At 31.7% G+C, this 22899-nt stretch overlaps 1 protein-coding gene across 6 annotated transcripts in view; it reads right to left on the minus strand.

Annotated features, from left to right (window-relative positions):
- The window catches only part of LOC147068591 (uncharacterized), a 147121-nt gene extending 126200 nt beyond the window's left edge, over positions 1 to 20921 (minus strand). For 2 of the 6 annotated variants that reach the window (XM_085953213.1, XM_085953211.1), the window contains exons 1-2: positions 20759 to 20880; positions 20349 to 20493 (exon numbers count right to left, since the gene is read on the minus strand). The gene's annotated coding sequence lies outside the window, so the exon portion shown is untranslated. Of the gene's footprint in view, positions 1 to 20348 lie in introns of all 6 variants that reach the window. The other 4 variants (XM_085953208.1, XM_085953209.1, XM_085953212.1 and 1 more) reach the window with 3 other exon arrangements.
- Between the last annotated feature and the right edge of the window lie 1978 nt (positions 20922 to 22899).

Here is a 22899-nt window from a genome sequence, read left to right on the forward strand (position 1 = left end):
CCGTCGCCATCTCAAAACAAATTGACGTGTTCACAGCTTGATTTTCGCTCTCCGATTGCCAGCGAGGCCGAAATTTCGTCGCACCTATAGTTAAAAATTATTTGCCGTTTCACTGAAGTACCGTCTTAACTCCGTATATTTAGACCGCGATTTTATATGAAGAAATTTTAATTTCAGCTACCTATTTACATTAACTTAACTAATAAGTGTAGAATCTGTGTATTTTTTAAAACTATTGGTTAATCAATTTCACAAAAGGGCCTTTATATGACCATATTATGTTGTAAAATATCGAAATAATTTTCTTATATTTCTATGAAAATCAGTGACGCAGTTTTTATTATCCAGCTAGATTTCTAGAAGATCTATAAAACTGAAAACTATGACGAACCTGTAGCCCAGGGATGGCGAACCTATGGCACGCGAGATGGTTTTGCATGGCACGCGAATTTTTCATTTAGAAATATTATTATTTTATTTAGGTATATTTAAAAATATTTTTTATATAAAAAGTTATACAAATAAATACTTATATAGTTAAGTAAGTACTTATATATCATAGTCTTACGACATAGCCATGCGTATTTCCTTCGGTTTTTCATATTATGTTTAGGGACCTACCAATCGATGCGGAAACGGAAACGACGAAATACATCCATACATAATGATAAATCGCATTGTATAAAAAACTGCAGGGAAATTTTAAAGAATAATCATTACGTTCAATGTAAATATACGATTGCATAGGTCGGTTCTTAGGATCGGGGAATTAATAAAAAAATATAGGTACAATCAACAAACCTTATGAAATTAATTATCGGCAGTCACTCAAATATATTAACTGCTCGTTATTAAATTTTACCTCAAACATAATCTCTAAAAATGGAAAACCGCTCAGTGATGGAGAATATAATATGAAAGAAGAGAAAGGTTTAAATGCTTCCACGATCTCATGGAATCGGAGTGATTTGAAAACAAGGAAAAAAATATTCAAAGAATCGAAGATATCCCTTCGGCTAGAAATACGGTGAAAGAATATCAATAACTCAATTGTAATTTTCAAACCTTTTTAATAGAACTCTTAAAAACTATTTTTAAGAAAACTAAAAAAAAACGCCGAAAAAACTGCTTGAAAAATATTATTTGGGAAATTTTGGCACGCGTAAGTAAAAATGTTCGCCATCCCTGCTGTAGCCTCTAGGTATACATAAATATTATTCACCCAATCATATTCAATTTTCATTTAAAATGTTAATAAAAGTAAGAGTTTGTGATTAAAACAGGTGTATGCAAAATGTGTAATTAATCACACGCACTTAATTTAATTTAAACTAGATTATTAAAAAAAAAACTCAATCTATATCGAAATTTTGTAAGCTCTAATTTCTGAACCGAAAGTTGTAAAATTTTACCGCAAACTGACATCAATTGTGAAATATATATACGTGTACACACGAATTTTGAGAAATCATAATAATTAAATATCTTGTTATTTGAAATGAGAATATTTTTTTATGTCCGTCATATTTATATAGCTGCAGTAATTTTAGTAGCCATAAAGATTTCTAATATTTTATGTGCAAATGTGGTACACCACCATACAAGAATAGCTTAGAATAATACGTAATAAAATGTTCTGATACACCATACCGTTTATCTAAGTAATAAAAAATATAATAGGTATATGCCATGAAAATTTGGGACAAAAAACTTCCATATAATGCAATTATAATAATGGAATACCTATTCAGGTTTAAGATTTTTATCCAAAACCAGTAGCCATGATAGGTAAAATTTCTTTAGTAACTTGTGAGAAATGTCATTGTATCTAACTTAAAATTATCATACATACTAATAGAAGTGTTAATTATTATTCTATTCATTCTATTGCATAAGATTCATTTGATGTCATTGTAATTGCGTTATCTTCGTATATTAAACATTATTAATGTAATGCTTAATTGATTTTATCACACATTCAGTTACATGAAGAATGATTGTATCATTCTTAATAATAATAATAATTGTTTGATGAAGTAATTTGTATAAAAAATGCTCTGGGATAAGAATACCAACTTCAAGGACAATAAAACATAACAGAAGTTTAAAGAGGTTCATATCCTAAATTAGATTGAAATCGGCTGCCAGAGCTGTTGAACCCTTGGATTTTTAACGGAAAAGTGGTTCCAACGAAGAACACCTTGGATTCAGTTTTCGTGATACAAAATTCGAAACGCGCTGTGGTTGAAAAGGTTTACTTAATTTCTACCCAGATTTACTAGCCTTTATATAATTTACTTAATATGCTCCGGAACAATCTACTAAAATACTAAATAATGGTTAGTTGGTTCTACTTTTTATAATTTATTATTTTAACGTTAGTTAACGCAATACTGTGGGAAACCCAAAACTTTTATAGAGTTCCGATTCAGGGAATTATGAGGAGAAGGTTCAGGCACCAAAAAAATAATCATGCGGTTCTCTTCCTGGGTTCAGTTCCGGTTCCGTTAATGGCCCTGGATTATTTTATTATTTCCTTATTTCAATGTTTTAAGCGTGAATTTTATGCCACATTTCCAACGCACATAAAAATATTTTTCCATTTTATTGCTAAAATATTAATATATTTATGACGCTCGTTAAAGCTGTGTTTGGATATTTTTCAACAGTTTTAGTACTACCACGATATTTCAACAAACTTATTCGGCAATGAAATAATATATTTTTATTTTGCTGTCAACTAGTTTCTAAAATATAGGAACAGCTTTTGTAATTTATTGACTTCTAAAGACTTACAATAAAGATACATATTAAATGTATGTATTATTCATGAATTTATTCAACAGACAATATAATTTTCATCATAAAATTAAATAAGTATGGGTAGTTTTTTAAAGTGTTATAATTTGCGATATTTGGTACTTGCACGTAATCAATCTCCTCCCAGTAAATACATGTAGGCCATGGAGGGCCTAGGTCGATTCGGTGCCGGGACAACTGGCGCTACGCAATCGAATGAAATTAGAAAATAAATAGACGTTCGTGAATAAAATTATAGACTTTTAAAATATATATTTTAATGATATGATTTATATTATTATTTAATAATTGGTGAGAATTAAGATATGCACATGTAAATAATGATTTAATTGTGCATTTGTGCAAGTTCCAACAATAAAAGAGTCTTTTATTTTTATATAAAGCCTCTCGATAACTCTTAAACCACAATAAAAAACCATATGTTTAGAGCAAAATGAATTAAAATTATTAAATAGTTACTTAGATAGAAACTGATGAAAATTCGACTGTGCGGCGCCCAATTATCCTGGCGTCCAGTTGTCCATTCCCTATATGTGTACTACGACTTACAACCGATATACGTCCTACTCATAAGTTGTGTAAATCGAGTTTCATACAAAATGTTAAAATTATATAATTGGAAGAACTTTTTGATAACTACTTTCATAATATGCACACGCCAATCGATAACAATTCATTTAGCCAAAAAAATCAGTTTGAAGTACGAAATGTACGTCAAGGCTTCATAAATCGAACAATAAAATGTAGAAATGTAGACTATACAACATAATGGGTAATAAAATGCAAAGATAATTCATTTTGTTTATTGATTAATCCGTGGTAGAAGGTCACCATAGAAAATAAACAACACAATTTTTGTAATTCTTTATTAAAAAAAAAAAAAAAAGACCAGTTTCGTCGGTTATAATGGATCATTATGGTCAAGCGTTAGAAACAGACAATTTGCAATCAGAATTATTAAAACAGTGTAAAAACATTAAAATTGAAACCATGTAAGTGTCGACTGCTGAGTAAATAAATGCAATTGATTTCAATCTGACTACTTCTCAATTATTCAGCACATTATTATTATATACTTACTTAGATTATAGATAAAGTATAATCATTGATGTATAGATACGATACGACTGTGACCACATAAGTACCACACCTATATTTGTTTTAATATACATAATAAAAGTACCTACATAGACAGGTAATTCAATAGTCACACTTATTAAATTATTGATCTAGGGATTATTTAAAATTTACGTTACATAATATAACACTCAAGGATTAGATTAGTAAATACATACCTAACTAAAAAGTGCTTTGTTAATTTGATGTATTTTTTTTTGTTGGTCTAAAAATTGCTATATAAATAAATTTGCTAAATAATATTGCACTACCTACCTATATCATGTGTTTGTGGAATCTTTACCATACACCAGATAGTAAATCTAGCTGTTCTCCAATCGTTCCAGATGATTTTGTAGAAGGATATTTTCTTTCATATCAAAATTGTGTGGGTTGTTTCATAGCAACCTGGATTATTGTGTTCTTTATTGCGAATCATTGAGAAGGTTATGTGATACTTTAATCTCGAGTAATGCTCCTGTATGACACGGCATGAACAGAGAAATAATAATTACCTACATACGACCATACTCTATGTTCCTTCGAAATTTCCAATTGTGTGTGCGGATCGCACATAATATGATTAGTCTGGAAAAAATATTTTCGCATAACATTCACACCTTTTTGCGTAGATAAAGGAACTCGTCAAAGTATTATCCCGAAACTGTGGGGGCTAAAATTGAATAACGTACGACATCATTGTCACGTGAGAAACAAATTTGTGAAAAACGTGAATTATAAAATGTCATCGTTTGGACTATTTGGGTAAAATCAAAGATCTGGTATGAGGAAATGTGGGTTTTGGAAAGTCTTCACATCCTTCAGTCCCCCGGAAACCCACTCCACAGCCTTAGAAATATGTAATATACTGCTCCCCTTTCTACATATTTCAAACACCACAAGCTACGTCTCCAGATTACTATTAACGTCTACTAAAGACGAGACTCGTGTGGTTGGATGTCTTCCATGCTTGAAAGTCTTGAAAATGGCATGCCTAACGGAGTTGTCTCTTTTTATAAGTAGGTACCTAGATGAAATATTAAAGGGATAACTATAACATCTCATCATTCTCATCAAATTATTATGTTAAACAAACCCTTTAAGCTAACTCGTAAAAAATAAGAATTTTTGAGATAAAAAATATGACTAAGTATTTGTTAGCTTTAAATTTATAAAGCTTTCAACTGATGCTAAAGCTCTATAGAAACGCTGTATAATTTTCCGGGTAATAAGTTGAATGAATTTAAATTAATGTCATCGCATCAGCATCTTTATTTGAATATTAATATATTCCCGCAGTCTTTCATCTAAATTGAATCTTATTATACAATTTAGTTTATAATTATCGAGTTAATTTTAATTACATAGAACGTTAGAGTGGACTTTCACACATTGCTGGAGTCATTAGGTGCGGCACGCGATACGTCAATTGAGCTTTTTTTTCATTTGGACTTAATGAATTAAATTTATTCTCTGCATACCTTTCTTTGACAATGTTCTCTTAGATAAGTCGAAAGCTTTGACCTCCGATCGATCGGTTACACCTAAGTAACTTGGCTGACAAAAATAAAGTCATTTAAAATCCAGTGGGTTCATCAACCACAAATATTTTCAAAACTTAGTAGGATTGTTACTGTCATTTGAAACAGATGAAACAATGCAAACCGTCGGGTTCGACTCTCATCCTACGGCTGGACCAAAAATCATGTTATTTTTCAATGTGTTAGTGATCCAGTGCACGGATCCAATATGCTGGTTAATTAATATAATCTCCACTCTGTGAATGCTCATAATATGCTCCGCTCAGTATTTAAAATAGTAACTTACTTTTACTTATTATTAGGAACATTTTTTGGGTCGTGTATTTCATTTTAGCGGCTCTCATAAGTGCGTAAGGCCTTTCATCCGGAGGCTCCGAGTCCGAACCCGGTGAGGTCACAATATATTTACACGAGTTTCTCAAAGCCTAGGTGTTTGTGATTGTTTCACTTCTATTACTACCTACATCACTGTCATTGGGCTCCGTGACCTGTTGTATTGCTAAAAGAGAATATATTTTTTTCAATTAAAAATACAAAAAATAAATGTACAAAATATTAAAATTGTCATATAATATTTATGAAAGAAACCAATAAAATGAAATGGCGCTATTCAAAATGCCATCATAAATGTCCATTGCTTCCAAATACATGTTCCGAATGCATTGTATTATTGCTGTGTATTCCGACCACGTCCACATAGTTCATCATAAATAGCTGTTGCCCGATGTGCCAAGAAGCTATGGTCACCCGTCAGTCGCGTCCAACATAATAATATGTGGCATTATATGCTGTTACGCGACAATTACGCGAATAGGTCAAATCGGGTTAACTATCGATTTTAAAGCCAGTTAAAATAAATGGTGACAAAATAATTGATTGCTTTGACATTCTTAAAAGAGTTGATGACGTTTCCAAGAATTTAGATTTACTATTTTCATAGTGCCGTTTTAGTGATTCTAAATAAATGCCGGGTCCACACTGGCAACATGTCGCGTGACAACCTCGTTAAATTTTACGATAAGTATGATTAAGTATCGTAAAATTTAACGAGGTTGTCGCGCGACATGTTGCCAGTGTGGACCCGGCATGAATAGTGTGGTATCTTTTAGGATGGATACATTCCTTTGTCTTGACCTCCCAGGCGGATTCGTTACGAAAAATCGCACAGGCGTAACGAAAAATAACGTCGCAAAAGTATCGCGGCCGCGAGAGACTCCAGTCGGCCGTCCAGTGTTGCCATGTCTACTGAAATTTCAGTAGATCTACTGATATTTTTTGCCAATATACAGAATTTTTGATTTTTTTTCGAAATTCAAGAAATCTACTGATATTTGTGTTTTTTTCCATAATTTTAAGTAAACTGATGATTATTTTAATAATAAACTTGACATGATTTACGCACGCCCTTTTTTGTCATTGTGTGTGACACTTCTAAATTGACAAAAAAAGCATTGTAACTCTACCCAGTTATTTTACCCACTAACATCATCATTGTTTATAATAAATGAATATTATTAGTTATTGTTATTCTTAATAGACTTAAATTATATCTAATACTTACTAATACTACTACTTTTTCCAAAATCTACTGATATTTTATGGAGTCTACTGATTTTTTTGTCAAAATCTACTGAAATTTTAATTTTGAACTTGGCAACACTGCGGCCGTCATCGGCGTTTCGGGAATGACGTGTAAACCCGCGCCCCGCAATTTATTTTATTTTCTTTCGAATTTGGACAACCAGCATTCAGAGAATCAGTAGGCAAAGCATGTATCCATGTTTAATAATTTTAGCCGTCAGGGTTTAATTTCTTATTGAAATACAATTTTGATTAGGATTTGATTGAATTTATTTTTATAAAACATGAAATTAAACATAAATAATGTATTTACCTAAAAAGAATCGATTTATACTCCAGAGTAATAATATATAGAGAGTGTGTATTGTTCAGCTGTATGAAGCCGCGTTTTTTTGTTAAAATTAGGGGGGAATTTATATAGGGAGTGATCATCCCTAACCAAAGTTCCCGATTACACAATACAATAGAGGTTATTTTACCAAAGGACACGAGTGCAGTTCCGTTCCCCCGTTGCGTAAAAATATATTACAGTAGGTACATGGTTTAAACTTTACAGTTTACATTTACAATTAATTAATAAATGTAATAAATTTGTGGAAATTGTAGTAGAATTTGGTGGTAGTATAAATAATTTAATGTCTAAGGTGGGTACTGACGTACCTACTTAATAACAAATACCTACTTTACTAAAGTTTATACGACATAATATTATGTAATATTATTTTGTAAGCAGTTGAATAATATTGTAAGTAGGTACTTTAAGGTGGATGATCGCGGTGAAAAAACAAATAGAACGACAACCTCTATAGGTATCCGAATTTGAATCACAAAAATGTATTCCTCGTAAAAACTTTTGCTATAATTTCAGTAAGCAACCACGGGCCACTCTGGGTAGTAAATTAATAAAATAAAAATATATCATTCTACTTAGCATGAATGGTCGACGTTAGAAATGTGATAAATATTTCTACTTTTTACTCTAATAATTGGATACTCTTGAACACTATGTAGAAAACAATTGTCAACAATAAATTGCTTTCTTACATACAATAATATGTAGATAGCTACTCTACTTTATCCTAGTCTAGGACTCCATAGTCATTGAAAAATGAATGCCTAAGTAAGTATGACAATATACTGTCGTGCTATGATACGGGCCCAGAACAGCGGTAGCGAACGTGTGGCACGCGAAAGAATTGCAAATAGGGAGATGTCGCACCTGGGAAAACAGAAGTGGGAATCGTCGCGTAATCTGGACGTTTTTAGAGCCAACGCCGTAGTACGAAGGTTGGGGGGGAGGGACAAGATCAGTGATTCCTAACCAAGTTCTGGGAAATTTTGCGAAAAAGTTGATGCGACTTGAAAGCTATTTGGTACCTACGTAATAAAATTAAATAAACATTTTTCCAAACTGCAGTTATTAATTATTTAAATACTAACAGTATTAACCCTACTGTCAGTATCGAGCTATGCTAGTAACTAGGCGCCAAATTATAGGGGGTGGCCAATTAATAAGGAATGCAAATAATACAAGTTTTACAGCGGTAAGTAGAATCCATGGATGATAAAAAATTTCGCCTGCAGCACTGACCGAAAGCATATTTTGTCGATGAGTATATCAGAATTTTCAAGTTTTCTTTTGAATGTAACCGTTTGTAACAGTCACGCATAAATAAAAAGAACCTATGCTCACAGGTGAGAATTTGTCTCAGTAGATATAACATTTCCACTGGTTGACACATCTAATCTTTTCCTAATGTAGCTAATCCGACCCTTAATATGTTTCCACCAGGCAGGGGAGATTTGCGAGATTTAAAAAAATATGTTAAAGGAACAAGCGAAAAATGTTGTTAATTTTTTTTCAAAAATCTCTTGGCACGCCCCCCATAATACCAAATATTTTATATTTTTTTAGGCACTTGATCATGGTTTGCTTCCCCTGGCCTATGATTTCCTTTTTTTGTGTTTATAAGGCAAAACATGTGTACTAAAAGGCGGCGAGCGACCGGTGAATAGGTATTATGCGAAAATTTAAAATTATGAACACTACTACTATGTACCTATTAAATTGTGTTTTAAATTTGTGTCAGTACGACAAATCATAAAATTACACACAATCAGATCAACATATACCTAAATACCGAAAAAAAATCATGCAAATACTTACAATATTAGCAATTAGCAAAAACAATTAAAATCAGTTGCTTGTTCATAATAATAATGATGAAGAAATCCGTCGGGTCAACTCTCAATAAAATGCAGTAGGCATTTCAAGTGTGTAACCAATATTATTTTTCTAACAATATATAAATTGTAAAATTGATGTCACCTACAATTCTTTCGTGTCCCATGGGTTCGCCGTCGCTGGTCTATAACCTAGATCGGGGGTTGCGAACCTATGGCACGCGAGATGATTTTGCATGGCACGCGTTTAGAGAGAAAAAATACCTATAATAATAATAAATGACAGATCACTTTGTATACAAAAGAGCAGGAAAATTTTCTTCAAGAATAAACATTATGTTTAATGTAAATGTATAATTACATAGGTCGCTCCTTAGACGTTATGCGTTACAAATAATATTATCATACTAACCTCATCAGGCGACGGAGAATGCCCCACCGCGAGCCTCTAATGTTGACTTATTTACGGTGCTCGAGACCACTGTTGTAGCGAGAGAATGCCTCATTTGATCGGAGCAATGCTCGTGTCAATTTGTGCGATAAGAACCAAATTAATTAATACATTAACAAAAAAAATCATTTCTACCCAAAAAAATGACCAAATAACAAACAAAACCTTGGTGAAGCTGGTAGTAGTAATTCTGACAGACAGTTTTAAAATTGGTGGACCGAAATGTATGGCGTGATTGAAAAAAGTGATAAAGATATATGTGTGCTGTTCTGTGAGTGGTACCTATCTAGAATATTTAATAGAATTTTTAAAAACTATTTTTTCCTCATGAAAAACTGCTCGGCACGTCAGACAGTTAAAAAATAATATTTGGGAAATTTTGGCACGCGTACATAAAAAGGTTCGCCAACCCTGACCTAGACACTTAAAGCCTAGTCCAGACTAAGAACGTCTGCACCTATATGAAGAATGTTATGCATCCCCGTCAGAAAACAAAAATGTAAGCACAACAATTTTTTATTGTATCAAAACCAATGCATCTTGGCCTGGACTAGGTATTACTAAAAAGGTTTTCTGACTGGTCAATGAAAATGGCGATGAATTATTATCTGTGCGGTTTTTATAAGATCGCACACCATGTTTAGTGGTTTTGTTAACATTTCCTTTTATTAATTAATTTAAATTGATGAGGGATATAATATAATAAAGAAAACTGATAAGGTGATAAATGATAATATTATGTACATACTGGTGGGAGATATTATAACCCTGATATGATTAATTCCTGACAAAGTAACATAACACTCATAACGATCCAATTAAATTGTTATATTTATATTATACATACTTATAAGGACAATGAACTTTGAAGGAATGGCGATACCATTATTATATTATTGTAAAGATAATTTAACACGTTTCCCATCAATATTATTAATGAAATTCCATTAGTTTCATAACATAGTAATAATTACTAACTCTTGGTTGAAAGATATCGTAATTAAATATCAAATTGTATTGTAATATCAGTAAAATAATATCCTGAAAGATGAAATCGAAACTGATTGTAGGTATTGGGTACTAAAAAAATAACAAAATTATTCTGTTTATTTAAAGACATTATGTTTAAAGATGCGATCCAAGCAAAACTCCCATCAATTAAAATTTAAATAACATTTATGTAGTTAGTTACGTTATACTTCCATGAATATATTTTGTATCATATTGTTATAAAAACAATGGGTAATTTATTATTATTCGTTTTATTACAACTAAATTTAATTAAAAAATTAAGACATTTATCGTAGTCATCAATTATCATAATAATATAATACAATTATTTAGCATACAGTGTAGCACAAAGGCTTCGAAGACTGTGGACGCATGTGCGCCCATTGCAAAATTTTGACAACTGATATAATATAATTATTACATAGGTACTTTATAATTTATAAGTCGAAGTCAAAATACGAAGATAATCTATTGTACTTACTCACCTAATGAAATCATTATGGTAGTTTTATCATCGATATCTCGCCCCACGATGGACGAATGGTAACGTGTCCGCTTATGAAGTCGTTAGACTAATGCCGGGTCCACACCGGCAACAAGTTGCGCGACAACCTCGTTAAATTTTACGATAATTATCATACTTACCGTAAAATTTGATGAGGTTGCCGGCGACATGTTGCCAGTGTGGACCCGGCATAAGATTCGTATCCCTGGTCTGTCTAATTGACACGTTGTTTGGAGCCAAATAGGTTGAAAAGGTGCAACAACAAAAAACTATTATGCCGGGTCCACATTGGCAACATGTCGCGCGACAACCTCGTTAAATTTTACGATAATTATCATACTTATCGTAAATTTTAACGAGGTTGTCGCGCGACATGTTGCCAGTGTGGACCCGGCATTAGATACCTCTTCGTAAGGCGACCAAGATTAACGTCGGTTTGTAGAACAAATAAAAAAATCAGCGAAATCAATCATCACGTATCTAGATAATTTTGTGTAAGTAAAAACCGTTGATGTTGATTTCGAAACAGGTACCGTCGAATGGGGTGGATAGAGACACTTTTTTCCCTTGACGATAATGTATCTGCATACTTATTCCAAATTATATCAACACGATTAGCTTAAAACTTGTTTTTATAGTCCTTCTACATGTTTATGGACATATTTTTCAAATATCCTTTAAGGTTATTAAAGAACAGCCAATTTTGTTCGATGTCTCTATTTAACTTGAATTGGGGTGAATAGAGACGAGAGGGGGGTGAATAGAGACTTGGAAGGTGAATAGAGACAAAATGTATAGGGAGGTAGGTAGATGTAGGTCATTTATAAACATTCATACATTTGAGATTATTAAATCGAATTATAATGTTACAAGTGCAATTTTATAAAACATAATATTTATCAATATATAAAATATATAAGCATTTGGTTTCCTTACACTAACTTTACATACATTTATGGAATTTATAAAATCAAAATATTTATTTTACAATTATTGCACTAGGTTTCTTTTTGAAAGATAATTATCAATCAATTATGAAAAAATTATAAAATAGGTAGGTATCTAGTTACATAAAATTAATATTGTGAGTTTATTAGGTAGATGAGTAGGTAACTGAAAATTAAAAATGCTCAAATCTATGGAGTTTAGGTATTAAATGAAATTATTAATTTTACATGTGCACTATTTAAAAAGATATTTATCAATGAATAAAATCATTATTATTTAGTTATTAACATTAATTAGTATTATTGGAAGTTTTCCCAATATAATAGCTTGTACAGCATTCTTCAAAACCTATGGGTTGTGTTTGAGGTGTCTTTTGGTGCTTCGGGGATCTGGTTTAAAACACTTGGCATGTTTATATTGTACAGTGATCTTTCTAAAAAAAGAAAAAGAAGAAATATTATACCAAACATAGTCACTTTTCAAACTATTTAAATTTAAGTTTTCTGTATCATCACTGTCTCTATTCACCCACAGGCTGTCCTTATTCACCCCGTATTGCGTCTCTATTCACCCCTTATGGCATCTCTATTCACCCCCTTCTCGTCTCTATTCACCCCAAAATATGTGAAAATTTCAAGTTCTGTAAAAAGAGCCCAATAATGCCGAAATTCGATGAAATACTATACAAACTTGTGTTTATAGTATAAAAAACACTTGCGGTAAATGTAAATTATTATGTTAACACAGTTATACTTACGTTTTCTGGAATAATATCAAAGTTTTTGAGCAGTCGAAAAGTAACGATTCACGGACACCGAAGTCTAACGCAGTTGTTTAAATTTTGACAGATTATAGAGTTGCTTTGGTGTTGTCATCCAAAATATGAGATTACCAGCAGTCAAAAAATATTCACATACTCATGATAAATACGTAGGATACTTATTAAAGTTGTGTTGAAATTCATACCATGTTTTTGTCTCTTTTCACCCCACAGTCTCTATTCACCCCAAACGACGGTATTTGACTTTACAAATAATATAATGATGAGATCGTTTACGACAGATGGATAGCTTTTGGAATCCTGCATGTTTATCTAAAATTATACTACCTTCAGGGTAAATTAAAACCAGTTGGGAATCACTGATATAATATAATATTTCTCTACTCGCAATTAAAAACTAATTAAAAATAAAGTATTTATATTTTCAATAGTAAAATAAGAAGATTACAAAAAGGTAAACAAATGGTTACATAATAATATAAACATGATGCGATTAAAAAATAATATGATATTATCAGTAGAATGATATTACTCACGGCCATATAATATATAATATTATCATAAAAAATATAATTCAAGTACCGACCACAATAAACTTGTAAGTATTTCTATTAGATAATTTTTTTTAATCAATATGATATTAAACGGTAATGCAGTAATCGGTATTGATTCGAAGTACCTAAGCGAAAATTTAATGCACACAGTTTGTATCGTTCTATCTATTTTCATAATATACAGTGATTTTCAAACTAATTCGTTTCACGGCGCCCTTTTGTGTGTGTACTTTTTTCACGGAGGTCTATGAATAATAATCAATGGACCAGGTAAGTAGCCTGTTCAGCAAAATCTTGGACTCAATTAGCATAGTTACCCTTATGTATTTATAATTATAGCGAGGCAACAACGTGATGCACATTCAATGTTAGTTGTTATTCACAGAACAGAATAAGTAGAATTCCGATAGGCTATACCCCAATACACATTTTGACGGAGGGTTTTGATTGTGTAAGTATCCTACGAAAATTAACAACACATTATAGACGTGCAATAGTGTGTGTTGCAACCTTCAAATGCACCGATATTGAATGAGCGTCCGTGAATAAACCGAGAGTAGTTGTCAGAACGAAGGACAAGCGTATTCTCGACATGTGTTTAAATTAATCCCATATTCATTGCCTGTTACTTGACACCCGTCAGGTGTTTCAGTTCTCATTATTTCAGAGTTCCCTGGTGTTACTAGTGATACTTAAAAAAAATCGCTGTTTACTGAAATGGCAAGGCGAAACATGTCGATCGGTGAATGATAAAAGAAGAGTGCGATGAAATTTTGTAAACCCATAAATAAAACAGTCACAAAGGTGTGAGGTTCTATTATTGTGACATTAAATTTAATTACGATTACCTACGTCTGAATTCTCAAACTAGATGCGGCGCCCGAGGATGGCTGGCAAGGTGCATACTTTGAGATCGTCTGCCTCCAACAACTACACTTAATTATTTATTTACATTTACCGGATATTTATTTATTTGTTGGAGCAGCTTTTAGCCAACATTTTTTTTTTTGAATCTCACATGTTTTATTAAGTATGCAAATGAGTTCAACCAGTGTTACCCGTTAAATCGATAATGATTATTAATATGCATGCACTTATTCTAATATCAGATTCAATCGGTCACTTTTGAATCTTCGATACCCACTTGAAAAATAATTACATGTTTTACAACCAGTGTTTTACCTGTTTACCATAATATATACATTTATTAAAAACGATTTACTCAACTCTATTATTATTACTGATAGCAGAATATTTTACAAACAACTTGATGCATTATGATTTTACGCTTTCTTTATGGGAAATTGGCTATTAATTAAAGTTTTCTTAGAAATGTTTCAAGTATAGCAAAAAGCTAGTTATTAGTAATGTAATGTATGTTACTTTTAGACTCAATGATTAATGTAGGTACGTAAACTATAGGAAATTAAAAATAATTGCTTAATTTATTAGTCTGAATAAACACATATCGCACTAGGTATGTGTGCTTGCATTTTCTACGAGATATATAATAAACATTTATCATTTATTATAGGTGGAACCATACGTATTTTATTGAATACCTTTTGCCATACATTTATATTAATTATCTCTACAAAATACTGACTGTAAAATATATTTTAGACTGCAGTGATGGCGAACCTGTGGCACGCGTGCCAATAGTGACACGCGAGATGATTTTGCATGGCACGCGAATTAAATTTTATGTTGAAGAGAAAAAAATCACTTATAATAATTTAAAAAAAAAATACAATTAAATATTTTAAGTAGGCATTATTAAAAAATAATGACATAGCCATGCGTATTTTCTTTGGTTTTTGATAATATGGAAACGACGAAATTCATGCATAAATAATAGATAATAAATAGCAGGCAGATAGTCTTTAAGAATAAGCATTACCTACATTTGATTTAAATTGCTAGGTTCTCTAGGTAGAACCTCTGATTTTGATCGATTTACAATTATATTTAATTACCACATTTAAATAACATGCTAATTATATTTAATGGCCACCTGATGGGCAACGCACCAGTTGCGTTGGACGCAGAGAATTCTTGTAACATTTTTCTCTATGAAAAGATGCTCGGCCCGTCAGTCAAAGAATATTTTTTTGGGAAATTTTGGCACGCGTACGTAAAAAGGTTCGCCAACCCTGGTTTAGAGTGAACAGAGTGGAATAGTGGTAGAAGCCTGTCTCTGAGGGCATGGTTGAGAGTTTGAATCCGATGGGTTGCACTGATCACTAATGTACAAAACACTCTCGAAGCCGGGTCACGTATACAAACTCATCTCGACTGCACACGTCGAATTTGTCGATGTGATTTTGTTGGTATTCACAAAACACATGTCACTAAATATACCGCATGATTGCAATTGCAACCTTGTAGTTTGAAAAAACAGCTGGTGTCGCATGCAACAAATTTCACCTGACATGCGGTGCAGGTGTAATCCCAAAATGTTGCACTTCGTCATTCATTTTGGCTAGCCGGGTAACGTCACTGTCCCGGCATTGCCTCGCCTATGCACACGGAAAAAGTTGCAATGTTGCGCCCAGTTTTGATTAATGACTATATTGCCAGCTGGGCTGCATTTCAATGTGCGACTGGGCCTGAACTATAAGAATGTTTTCAGATTCTTAGTCACTCACCCTAACGCATGTCCGATAATGTACTCTATTTTTGCCTATACTACAATAATGTTTGCGGTTCGTATTTAGTTGACAAAATTACACGTAAGTAATTATTTCAACGATCCTAGATTCGTTGGTACAGGCATGACTAAAATCGTTTGAATCTACTAACAATCATCACTAAAATAGTTACTAGGTACATACCCTCCTAACATATGTGATTCATGCTAGATAAATTTGAGGTTTGCGGTAAAATTATCTACATAATATTATGTAGGTATCATAAATAAATTCATATTGGGTAACTAACTAGATTATAATAGTGAGTTATCTAGGTACATTCTGAGAAATATAAAATAATAGGTACTCAAACAAAACCTACTGTAACTGCATACTTACATTATAATAATAATATGTTTAACCCGACTGTAAAATTCCATAATATAAGTTGTTGTTAGGTATGACATAGGTATGTATATTTTATTTTGAGAAATTTTAATCAGATACTTCTCTTCAATCTTATTAATGTTGCACTAGATAAAATTAATGAGTGGTTAATCTTACACAAAAGTTGTTTAACATGTATTTATAATACAACTAAATACTTACCGTTTATTTTAAATAATAATAATAAATTTGAAACCGGTAAACCATGTAAGCAGCATCTCAGTATTATAATTAAGTAGCGTGTCAGACAAGTTAGTGATGGGGTGTCTTTTGTGAAAATATCTTGATATAAACGGTAAAGCAATTAATTATATATAGTAGGTAAGATATCCGAATAGCCTGTATTTTCAATCATCATACTTTTTCACAATCATTTGCTGGTATTTTATAATTTTTAGGTAATTTGACAGTATCTATATTGATTGGAAAGTATATAATAAATGGTCAATATATTGTTGGTAGTGGAAGTATTTTATAATATTTTGACAGTATTTCCAATATCGTTGGAATGTTGTAAATATCATTATAGTGTTGAAAATTTGACGGGAGTTTAGATAACATAGGTATGGTAAGACACTATGACGTATGCATATTTTATTTAGAATTTTAAAATAAATATAAATATAATATACGAAACTTTATTTTGACTTACATTACAATAAAAGCATAATTCAGTTATCGTTTCTATAAAATATACACTAAAAAAGTCTGCCGGCGTGATTGATCTGACAGCCGGGCTCAGACTCCATTAAAAACAGCCAAGCGACATAAAACACATCGAATGTCACATGCGAGCATAAAACTGAGTTCGCTTGCAAAATACTCGTGTTATAAACATTAGGTACATTACAATAAAAACTCCATGTAAAACAATGTTCCACTTTGCCTATTGGGAAATAGCTTGAAGATTTGTTCGAATAATTCTTGCTATGTAAATACTTCCACATGTCTTTCGGCATGTTTGTAGGTAGGTACCTATCTACTTGCATACTTTGTGTACGAATATGACCAATATCTTAAAATAACTGTGAAAAGTTAAATGCGCGGTTTTTTTCAGTTGGAGAAAGAAATATAACGTATGCTCCAATGATGTAACTATTGTAACTCATACAACCGAAGTGATTATTACATCAGTCAGATAAATAAGCAATAAATTTATTCCTGACCCGAAAAAAATAAACGCGCTCATCTGAATTTCGCAGATGGCAAGTAGATATTATTTAAAGTTCATCGATTTATTTTAGTAAAATAATGTCAATAAATTATTCGCCAATAAAAATACTCTTATCTAGTAAGTATGTAAAATTATTATACGATTAAATTTTCAATGTCATGGTCACGTACTAGGGTTAGGTAGGTACAATACTAGAAAATTTCTGGGGCTGTTGTCACGGACCACCAACCCACCTATGTCAACGTCGGTGTTATTTAGGTAGGTACCAGTGTTGCCAACCGTGCTATAATTATAGTATTTGTACTATAATTTTGGTCCACGTACTATGCACAATAAAAAACAGGTATAGTACGCCCAAAATACTATAATTTTGAATATTGGAAAAAATATGTAAAAAGTACAAAAATTTCAATAACGTTCGATAAATAAACAAATTAAGTACTATAATTTCGCAATATAAGATTTGAAGAACTTGAAAAAAAAATTCTCGAAAAACGTAAAATAATCCATTCACTGGTTTTAAATGAAATTTCTTGAATTCTTCGGTAAGCATTTTTGGTCTGAAGAGATACCTAAATAAAAAATAGTCTCGGAGTTTTTCAAATTTTCCGTTATTTTTTTTTCTGAGAAAAAAAAAACCTATACATTTTCAACAGATGACAACGCGTACTATATTTTTTCCCCAAATACTATAATTTTGGAGGCTCTGTACTATAATTCCACTTTTAAAAGATGGCAACACTGGTAGGTATCAACCCCGTGAGTTGAATTCAGAAAACGAAATACCTATCTAGTATTGAGAAGCCACATCCACATGCATTCAATCCACGTCCGTGTCATAATTTATTTTTTCAACACAATTCTCACGTTCGTATTTTGTACTTTTACGCATTTTAAGCCGCGCGGCCTATAACGCCGTGGGTCCCAGGTTCGAATCCTGGATCAGGCAAGTACACATATTATTGTTTTTCAATTTGTGTGTGTCCAGGGTATGGACCTAATAGGTTGAGCAAGTGGCTGACATCCATTTCTCGTAAATACGTAGGTAGGTATGTATATTTAATACAAAAACTTCTACACCTGTAATAAATATACATTTACAGTTGGCGCCAACACTTCAATAAAACATCGGCTAATTTTTTTATGACATGTGATAAGATAATTAAAAATTAACATGATAGGTCACAAATAAAACGAAAAAAGTGTTTCCATGTCAAACGTACTTCGGTGATCCGGAAAGATTGTATCAGATAATTAAAATTAATATGCCATATTTCGGCTACACTGCGATTTTTTTCCTTATGTAACAATTCATCAAATTATATTTACCTATAAATCAAGACAAGACATTACTTATTTAATAGTGTTTTGGTGACTTTTCGCGATAAAGTAGGTACTTATTATGATTATAAAATATTAACTTGCCTAGTACCTACCTACCTAGTTACCGTCTTATAATCGGAGAATAAAATATGATGTATGTGTACGTACCGTAGATATGTTTGTTTTTAATTCTTTGATGTAAAAAAAATTCTAACGGTAAAAAATGTTTTCATTGAATTCTTTCATCACTAAATTAAAATATAAAACGCGATCTGTTTTGTGAAAATATAAATTATGAAAATTAGAACACGTCCCATTTCTGATTTTTTTAAAAACATTAATTCGGATTCATTATTCTAAAAAAACAATTCAGAATGAGCATTTTGTCGTTGTTTTCATCAATCAAAGTGAATATATTTGGAAAGAAAATAAGCCTAAGTGGAAATATGCAGTCGAAATCAATTTCAAACACAAAACTACTTTACTTTTTTGGCAGAACCTACATACTTACTTGTTAGGTTGTATTATTTTTATACTAAATAATGCCGAAATTTGTGAATATTATTATGAATATAATGCCGGGTCCACACTGGCAACATGTCGCCGGCAACCTCGTTAAATTTTACGATAATTATCATAATTGCGTAAGAAATTTTACGATAATTATCATACTTATCATAAAATTAAACGAGGTTGCCGGCGACATGTTGCCAGTGTGGACCCGGCATAACGTATAATATGTACCTACCAACAATAGTGCCGGTACAACAAATAAATAAAATATATAAAATCAATAAAAAATAAAAAAGTAAGTATTTCTTAATTTTATTATTATACAGATATCTATTAAATATCCATAATTATTATGTTTATAAAATGAGTAAACTTTGAATATTTGGCTAATTTTACATCGGTGATAGTGACTGCTGTATTTCTTTTTCTAATTTTAATATACAAACAATACATAGGTACTTGGTGAATGTAAATGTATTTTGTATACCTACCTACCTATCAATACTTCCATGCTAAAATAAGTCTGTTTATACATATTATTTACAGAGGTATCACGTATGTACCATAAAAATAACAATTCACACTAAATACACAATGAAACAATATAATAACTTAATAACATATTGTTGATATATAGTGAATGACAGTAATTATTATGATTTAACCAATAATTATTTCATAATCAGAATTCTTTCGTCCACAAATCGTGATAGCGGCGCAGTCATGCGTATAATACAATAATCGAATTGACATTTAAAAAAAAACTTACAGTTCAAAACTTGATCGTCCTTTTTGTCCAAAATAAGCACACGCCTTTCGCTCTCCGGACCGGTATAAATGTTCGGCAAACCACAACACCGGCTAAATAGTCACTTTACAGCCAAATTAGTTTATTTTTACGACTATGTATGTCACTGTAAAAAAACCATAAACTAATTATCATTCAGGAAATAAACAGATAATTTATATCACGTCACCACGTAATTAATAATTATTGTAAAAATCCCGCCAAAACATGTGTCAAAGTTTAGTTCGGCGATTTTACAAAATTTAGCGCTGCTCTATTCTAAATTTGAAAATGATACTGATTTTCTTTTCGATGAAAATTATTGAGATTTAAAAAAAGAATCCGCGCGCAAAGTTTACTGCTAATTTGTATAGTTAGATCAATATAGTAACGGCGTGTGAATTTAGTCGCGTGATATCGTTCGATATATTATCGGCAAATTGAATTTGGTGGATGTGAAATTGAATGAAGGCTGTGCGCTGCACCGTACCGCAAGCCAGATCGTCGCAAGACTGAACGCGAGCGGCAGGAAGGTATAACAAACGAACGAGATCTAAATCAGGGGATGTCAAGTACCTTTTATAAATAATACTGCCTGCAATGCACTTTTTTTATATAGTTCAAATTACTAATACAATAAAGATAAACCCTAGGATTATTGTCACGTTATTTTGGATGGTTAGATCAAATGCCGAGATGTTAAATATTACAGACTTATAATTATTGCAATAAAATACAACTTTATAATAAATATACTTAGATATTTTCCAATAAAGCAAATTACATTATGACACGAGTATGTTTTATATGGATGATATTTGGTTATTTTTACACGAAAATGTAATATATAAGATATATTTACATAAAAATATTCAAATATAATGAAAATCAAAGCATTACTTTCAAAGTCTTTAGTCAATGTCTTGTCAAAGTTATTAGTTTAGTGTGTTACTGGTGCGTAGTGATAATTAATCAAGAAAAACAATTGAGTCTCATATACGGTTCACGGAGATAATGACAAAATATAAAATATATATTCGATTCAAAATTACACAACACACAATCAGTAGGCAAGGTATTTAGTTAGCCGTGCAAAATAACAAATATCATTTTTAAATATATCTGTTCCTCATAAACTATTACCGTATATAAATAGTGTATACATATTATTATGATGCCATTACAATCTATAGACATTTTAATATGTATATAGTATATGAATAGTTAATAAGGCATTTTCAACATGACAATATCTGATATATATGTATTTGTAGTAGTGTTCCGTTCTGACCTTTTGAAAATTGATTCGCTCCGTTTGCAGCCATCACTGTCAACAGTACATTCAATATTTTTTTATTAACAAACAATATTAACTAAGTAGAATAGTGCCAGATTTTTCTGGGAGCGCAGGCGACTCATTTAGGTGTCAAATGACACTAACACCGTTCCAAAGTCGTTGCTGCAATGCCACAAGAATCTGTCCTTCCCCACTGTTAATAATACTATATTAGGTCTTTTTATGTGTGTACTATTTCACTTCTACTATATTCATGTCCTTCTTCGCAGCGCTACATCTTAAGTCAAATTTGGTCTCTCCCACTTTTTTCAGTGTCCAAAAGAGATTTCGCAAGCATTGATCTTTTTCCAGATCATATCTCTTTTGTATCTACATGTTAATTGTGTTTTAAATAACATTAAAGCTTAAATAAAACAATATATTTTAATTGAAAAAAATTAATAAGTACCTACACTTAATTATTTAATATTTTACTATTTTGGGCCACTGTGAATGCATTATCATTCCCTGGCGCGTAATCGGTTACTTGCACACAAATACTATGACAACGGCTTCGGATGTAGTATGTACATAAATACACACACAGCACTATCCTCACGCATTTTATTGTGTACATAGGTGAATCTTGGTCGTAGTAATAATAATAATTCTGAAACCTGAAACAAACATCGTGTGTGTAAAGTATTTTCAAAGAGAGAAAAAAAGAATTTTCACGCACAGATTAGGTTTTATCAATAACAAAAGATGTTTTTCTACGTATCTCTTGCGCAACTAACACCTTTTATCACATTTGAAAATTTGCTGTGTTAAACATAATATTGTGTTTAGATTAGAAAAGATTTTTCCAAAGGAAAACAGGTGTGTGTACGCAATACGCATGCCAAAGTTATGAATGTATGTTAATTTAACGAATAAATAACCAGAAAGTATTTATTGAGTGAGATGTTGTGATTTATGTAGATTCAAAAAAAATATTTGGTATATTATAACCTATTCACAATCAACTGTATAGTAACAATCTTTAAAGCAGTGTTTCTCACACTTACAGCATGCTAATATCCCTTTAGCGATAGTGCTCATAGAACGCGTCGAGCGGGCGAATTCGGCGAATGCAGTGTTTATTCATAACCATAATCACACGTCTCTTCCCGCGCATTACCCTTCACCTATGTAATAAGCGGCCCAAGCAGCACAAAATAATTATTTTTACAGTGTCTCTCATAACAAAGCAATAAA

This window comes from Rhyacophila brunnea, unplaced genomic scaffold (assembly GCF_057557595.1).
Source record: "Rhyacophila brunnea isolate RB1 unplaced genomic scaffold, BYU_Rbru_1.0 scaffold_3, whole genome shotgun sequence".
Taxonomy (NCBI): domain Eukaryota; kingdom Metazoa; phylum Arthropoda; class Insecta; order Trichoptera; family Rhyacophilidae; genus Rhyacophila; species Rhyacophila brunnea.